This window comes from Symsagittifera roscoffensis, chromosome 7, assembly GCF_963678635.1.
Source record: "Symsagittifera roscoffensis chromosome 7, txSymRosc1.1, whole genome shotgun sequence".
NCBI classification, from domain to species: Eukaryota; Metazoa; Xenacoelomorpha; order Acoela; family Convolutidae; genus Symsagittifera; species Symsagittifera roscoffensis.
This window is the reverse complement of record NC_087068.1, coordinates 10653085-10659084: the sequence shown is the minus strand read 5'-3', so window position 1 is coordinate 10659084 and position 6000 is coordinate 10653085. Positions and strand designations below refer to the sequence as shown.

Below are 6000 nucleotides of genomic sequence, written 5' to 3'. Positions count from 1 at the left end.
GAAATGCGATTTTCTTGGGCATGCTTTAAGATCTTTTTTGATGAACATGTAAAACTTTTCTATGTTGGTTTTTAGGTTTCGGGGTTAAAAAGTCTACTCGAGAAAACGAAAAAAAAAATTTTGTAAAAAAAATGAATGAATGGAGGGTGTCAAAAGGTGTAAGTTTAAAAATTTATTTCTGATAAAATTTCCATTGGAGCAAAATTTCCTAAGGAAAAATTTTTGCTAACAAAAGTTCTTTTATTTATGGTCCTTTTCAGCCTGATAGTTGTAATTTTTTGAATCTTTTGAATTTTTTTGTGACCTTTAATACAAACAAATGGAAAAAGTGGATTCAATGAAAACTTCTAATTTCATTCAAGCAAAATTAAAAATTGAAGTAGCAAAAATGTTTTCTTATGTTACAGTCACTGGACTTAGAAGGTGCAAATTTTAGTTTAAGTCTATGAAAAATGAACGAAAAATTTTTCACGTTTTTGCTGTTTTCTCTACAACTCCTAAATTCACGGTTGAAACTTCGAAATATGGTGAATGAAACTCTTGTAAAAATTTTTGCCGGATAAAAACCGTATTATGTTTTTTTGTGAAGACGACGTTTGGCGCTTTAATCAGAGCAGTATGAAAGGTTGGACTTGAAAATATTTGTTGGAATGCTAAGAATCTCAGCTAAACCGTCTTGTATGTTTTTTTACTCAAAAAGAATTACAAAAAAACCACTCAGTTACCAAATAAAATTTCACTCAGATTGTGCCATTTACTAAGCAAATTTCTGAATTTTCTTTCTGTTCCATCTGAGAAGAAACCTACAAGATGGTCTAGCTGAGATCATTAGCTTTCTAACAAATACGTTCAATCCAACAATTCAAACTGCTGTTTACGGGGATTTTTCGGCAAAAAGAACATCTCTCTGACGACCTATTATTAATGAGCCGAATGACGCCTTGAAAAAAATTATGACTTACTATCCCCATGCTCTGTAATTTAGTTTCGTTTATGATATTCTAAAGTTTCAACCGTGAATTTGTAGCAGTTGTAAAGAAAACAGCACAAAAGTGAAAAAAACTGCCTGAAAGCTGTAAATTGAAAATTCTATGTCCCGTAACTCTTTTTATTCTTTACTGATTCCATTTATCAAACCAAAAATTTTTGGTTTATACCTTATTGTGGCTCATTTAGAATGCAGCTAAAAATTAAAAAGTTTAAAATAGGTAATTTTCAGTTTTTTTTCTTCATTTTTCTTGTTTTTAATAAAAATTTTAAAATTATTTTCAATGCAATTTTTTGTGGTTAATTATTTTAAAAATTTGTTCCTTGAAAATTTGTTTTTTTATTTTCTTGTTCCATCTTGATAGCAAACACATTCGAACTAGCAAGCACAATTATTTTTACTGTGGCAACCTTTGCTATGAAAAATTCTTCTTCCAGACTTGAGTTGCAGTTCAAAAAGTCTCGACAAATGACAGTTCTTAAAGATGCATCTTGCAACACGTGTTGACCCCGATACAACTTAAATGCTTATCATACAATTCCATGTAAAAAATGCTTTTTATACAACTCCACGCATGGGTTCTATGCAAAAATTGCTCGTCATACAATTTCCATTTATGAAAATTGTACGCTGAGCATTTTTTCTCTACAAAAACTTCAAATCTGAGGGAATATTGCTGAAGTTTTCATTTTAGTCGCTATATCAGTTTCACGAACAAAAAAATTCAAAAGTTTTTTGCACACAAAAATTTCTAAAATTTTTAAATTTCACATGGGCTTTCTTCATAAAAGAATCAAGGGTCACCTTGATAACTCTCTGTGATCGCAGAGTTTGTACCTCTCAATTTGAAATGATAAGATATAACCTAAATCTGAGTTATAATTCTGAGTGAAGTTCAATTTTTTTTTTGACTTGGCATCTAGCAATACGTAGTTATATCTACGATTCAAGGCCGCTTAGCTGGTTGGTTTTTTGTATTCAGGGCGAAATAAAAAACTTAAAGCGAAGAAGTTACAAGGACAAAATGGTTGTCATACAATTCCATACAATGGAAAAATGCACATCTTACATTTCAATTGTTATAAAAAACGCTTATCATGTGATTTTTATACGAAGTTTATTATTCTATGGAATTATATGGAATTGTATGGAATTGTATGAAAAGCACAACCCCAAATTTTTCTAGGGAGGAACTGGCTCAATTTTATTTAAAGGCCCCATTTTGCCAAAATTTTTTTTTGCGATTCAGGCGAAGTTAAAAAAGAAACGCCACAAATGATGCCTTTTAAGGAAGACTTCGATTGAACAATTGCGGTTGTTTCGGAACTCGCTGCCTCTCAAATTTTGTGTACATTGATGCCAAAAAAGCGGTCTCAGAAAAGTTTTAGGATTGGTCAAACAAAAATGTAGGTTGTAAAATAGAACCAAATAAGTTTGTGCATAACTTTATTTCGAAACATTGCGGCATAGAGGCGGAGTTATGGTGATGTAAATGCCCTCATTTTCCCCCACAATCTTTGATGTTTTCACCAACCAAATTTTTGGGCCATAATTGGGCCATAATTGGGCCAAAATACCTACAAAATTTTACAAAATGAGATGTTTGGTGCATACACTCTTCACATTTTGAATATTTAATGATTCTGAGATAAGAATGGCTGAAATTTTTAAAAGAGAAATTACATGTGCCGTGAGTTGTGTTCCGACAAATGGGACAGTTTGGCAACTTTGTCGCCCAGTTCGCGATGACTGTCGTGTATGTTGTTTATCAGTTCCTTCACGTCTTGAATCTGCTTGGATTTCTTCTCGTTCCGACCTGCGGTCAAGGTCAAAGCGTATTCGTATTTGTTCACGGCTGATTTAATCAATGCTCTTCTGCGCACAAAAAAAAACAATTGTATGATTAATGTTACATTAATATTTTTTAGACTTTTTAGAAAAGCATGCCTATATCTAAAACCCAACGCCCCCTTTTAACGAGCATGTATTGTAGCGCAGATTTTAAAAATTATTGTTGAAGGAAGCTTCCGAACAACCCTTCAAGGCTTAAAAATTTCAACGCGTGATCCATGCTTGTCTCTTGAAGGTGATGCAAAACTAGCCAGCCATAATGAAACAAAAACAATCCACCAAGATTTTTAAATATTAGTGGAAATTTGTTTGTTATATATTGACTGAGTAATGAATTTTGTAAGAACTCAGAATTCAAAAAATTGTTTTTTAAAGAGCCTTGAATCGTTAAAATTTCTAAAAAGATTTTCAAAGACTTCATCTTCTAGATCGGAATTCAAAATCTTATGAGATTCTTGTAAGTTTCTTATAGGATTTTAATTCTTGCTTACATGTTGTTAGTTTTTCTATTGATTCTTACAAGTTCTGACATTCCTATAAAAAATTAATTGCACTATGTCCTGGAGGGAACTGAAAATGCAAACGCAGAGGCAAAACGGAGCTTCGCGTCACTTGCGTTGGAAAAAAAATCAATTTCAGAATAACAGGCGAGAAACACAACCACTACCCGGGTCGAGATCCCGATCAAAAACCGCTCAAGATTTGAGCGGTTTGAGCGGTTTTCCAGCAAGATTTGAGCGGTTTTAGCGGTTTGGGCGGTTTGGGCGGTTTTTTTGGAAAAACCGCTCAAACCGCTCAAATATTGCTTAAAAAACCGCTCAAAAACCGCTCATTTCTTGCGGTGATTTTTGAACGGTTTTTCAAGCAAGATTTGAGCGGTTTTTGAGCGGTCTTCCCGGGTCGAGGTCCCAGACTCAACGTTTCACTTCTCTGCATAACGAATAGTGTCACTGTTACTTAATTCACGTAATGTATACGCAAGAGCAGGGGCGGATTTAGGGGGGGGGGGCTTCCCCTTTGGTGGGAAGAAGAAGGAGTTGAAGCGGAGATGGTTCGAAACTGGTGTGAGGTGGGGGGGGGGGGTGGGGGAAAGGAAAAAGAGCCCGGAGATTAATTGAAACAGGAAGATATAGACGCAACTTAGATGGAATAGTAATAGTAGTGTAGTTTATAAAAGCACGAATTAGAATGCAGAGTATTCAGTATTCATTGTGGTGCGTAATTTATATTGGCTTCGCTCAGCTGAATATCAGGGCATCATGGCCTAACGGATAAGGCCTCTGCCTTCGAATCAGAAGGTTGCGGGTTCGAATCCCTCTGTGGTCGGCTTTTTATTATTAAATCTTGCGCGGTTTTTGAGCGGTTTTTTTAGATAAACCGTTCAAAAACCGCTCAAACCGCTCATTTTGAAGCATGATTTTGAGCGTAATTGTCTAAAAAAACCGCTCAAACCGCTCAAATCTTGCTTCAAATTAGGTGAAAAATCTCGACTCGGGTAGCAAGCTTTACGCTAACTTTTAGTCTTTTCCGTGCGTTCACTAATGGAACCAGATATAAACTATATTTATTCTTTGGTTATACATTGGATATTTGATCTCTATAAAATATTTAATATTAACCAATCACGATCCATCTAACTAACAATCCACTTAATTGTAAGTGCTGAAATTTCTTGTAATTTCAGCACCAGAGAGATTTGAAGTTAACTTAGAAATTAGTTACCTCTCCCAGAGAACTTTAGCAATCGCAATAAGCCAGTATACTCTAGATCTATTGAGCCTAGCAGAGACTAGTTAAACACCCTGAGACTAGTAGATATAAGAGTAAGATTAGGATCGGTATTGGACTAAGACGTTGCACGAATCTATCCGGCCGAAAATAAGATAGCGTGACGAGCAGACGGTGTACCCTATCCGAAATTACTCTATGAGTTACACATAGAACTTAACTCATCTGGTGCGACCATAAGTCTCGATCAAGACCTTAAAAAAAACAAATTAGCTTAGAACTAACAGATATATAAGAATTAGACAAATACATTTTCAAAAATGTTACACGATAATAATCTAATTGAAGTGTCTCTACGACTCAATAGATCAGAACCGCTATTCCGCACAATAATAGAACTACCAGGCATTGGAAGAAGATCTCGGACAAGAGACGATCTGCGACTACGAAGAAACTTACCATTAAGTAGTATGGTCGTACAACGAAATCCAGACCAATCTTTTACATTTAGGATTTTAATAGCAGAGAATTTAGATTTTCATTTGCAAACATCGAAACCTTGAAGAAAAATCTTCATGAATATTACAGGCGCTAAATCCTATTTACTATTGTACAATAACGATTTATAAAAACATCTCAAATCGTTCCCTCTAAATCTGCAGTAAAATTGAAAAAGGTATCTGAAAATTATATTTATTAAAAATAAAAAATAAAAATTAGTTGACATGATCATAAACTGTTAATATATATAAATCATCCTGGCATCCCCCGCTTCATCGCCTAAACATAATAGCAAACATTTAAAACTCTAATATCATCAAACACTAAAATTTTCATCAAATAAATTTAAGTTATCTTTAAAACTTTATCTAATTTTTTATCCTTCTTTCATCTCAATTTCTTCAATCTTAAACCAGATCATCAAGGCTTTCCTTGGATCTCCATTAAATAATTAAATTAAATCCAATTTATACCATCAAAAATTATAACCTGATCATCAAGGCCTATCCTTGGATCAAATAGAACAATTTTGTTCTCCCCATCCAATAAAAAAAGTGTCTAACGACCTCAAACGTCAATTCACTACCCAACCCTTTCAAAGACCCAAGACTAATAGAAATTGTTCAATCACATTAACCATTCAAATTAAGCTAAACAGTGAAGAACTTCGGTTATTTCATCCTTCACTTAATCCCCCCTCTTACCTGACCCAGGCTAAATCTTAAGTCTTAGTAAGTATTAAAATAGTATCTATCGAACTACTTGTGTTCTAATTAAACCTGAACCTTGTGGATCGATCTACTTTTCTCCAACCCTTGAACACAATCACTACCCCTAAGTAAGATTAAGTAAGTTAACACCTTAACTTATAATAGCCACGAGGAAGTAAAAATCTTTCTTCGGAATCGATATATACTTTTCTCTCCAACCCT

The 6000-nt window shown here is 34.2% G+C and overlaps 1 protein-coding gene across 1 annotated transcript in view; it reads right to left on the bottom strand.

Moving 5' to 3' along the window:
- The window catches only part of LOC134851200 (uncharacterized), a 48618-nt gene that overhangs the window by 24262 nt on the left and 18356 nt on the right, over window positions 1-6000 (bottom strand). The window contains exon 2 of the mRNA XM_063867177.1: window positions 2672-2863. The gene's annotated coding sequence lies outside the window, so the exon portion shown is untranslated. The remainder of the gene's footprint in view (window positions 1-2671; window positions 2864-6000) is intronic.